At 47.7% G+C, this 996-nt stretch overlaps 1 pseudogene; it reads right to left on the bottom strand.

The window, feature by feature from the left end:
* Nucleotides 1-43: 43 nt before the first annotated feature.
* Nucleotides 44-621, bottom strand: LOC132002088 (CD9 antigen-like; annotated as a pseudogene).
* Nucleotides 622-996: the final 375 nt, after the last annotated feature.

The following is a 996-nucleotide window of genomic DNA, read 5'->3' as shown; positions in this document are numbered from 1 at the left end:
AGTGCCCCCCCCCCCCCTAAAAAAAAAAAACCCAAGAAAATAATCATCCACCTCCAGGGTAAACTTTCCTGCTCAGGGGCACACGCTGACTGTAGATCTTCTCTGTGCTCCTGTGGATAGCACAGCACAGGCTCAGGCTCAGACTGTGCCAGGTATTATCACCACAGCAGTCCTGATGCCCACGCACCGAGAATGTGGGATTTGCTGTCAGAGACCTCTTTGATGGCCTCAGAGCAAGGCTTCATTAGGATGCTTGGGAGGAAATGCTTTTGGGGGCGGATGTCTGAGATAAATTTTTGCACTCTTCCTGCCACACCACAGCGGTCCAGTGCAGAAGGGACAGCTGTTAGCATCCTGCTGGGGCTTGTCCTTGACTTTCAACTTGTCTTTGTAAAACTCCTGGACTGAATCACCTCATCTTCATGGGACTATCCCAGCCACCTGCCACTGTTTCAATGGCGAATATCACCAAGAGGAGGCCAGAGAGCAGTCCCTACATGCACTGGGGCTCTTGCCCTGCAGCCCAGCAGCCCAGGAAACCCACCAGCATCCCGAGGGTGCCAGCTGCAATCAGAATTTATACTCACTATGGAAGCTGGAATGGTCATTTTCTTGCTTCAAGTTGTTCTTGGTCTCAGATTCAAACCAGAGCTAAGTCCACTGACAAGGAATGCAAGCCCGGAGCCTGAAGATGAAACTAAACCCACAGAGCATGTACATGAGGTCCTTGGTGCCTTTTTTGACCAGCATGAAGGATGGACAGGCTGGACTCCAGGTGTGGCATGAGGCGTGTGCAACGGCAGGGACCTGAGATGTCTGCAGCTGCCCAAACTTCTTTTTAATACTATTATTCTTTCAAATTGCTATTAAGAACCTAATGAAGAGAGACTCTGTTAGGAAAATCTTTATCATTTTGGTCTGGTGAAAATAGAGTATTTGTTTTTATTGCAGTATTGTTTTTCTCTCTAGATATTAAAAATACTTTTTATAAGGGAC

The sequence above is a fragment of the Mustela nigripes genome, chromosome 14, assembly GCF_022355385.1.
Source record: "Mustela nigripes isolate SB6536 chromosome 14, MUSNIG.SB6536, whole genome shotgun sequence".
NCBI classification, from domain to species: domain Eukaryota; kingdom Metazoa; phylum Chordata; class Mammalia; order Carnivora; family Mustelidae; genus Mustela; species Mustela nigripes.
This window is presented reverse-complemented; position numbering and strand designations above follow the sequence as displayed.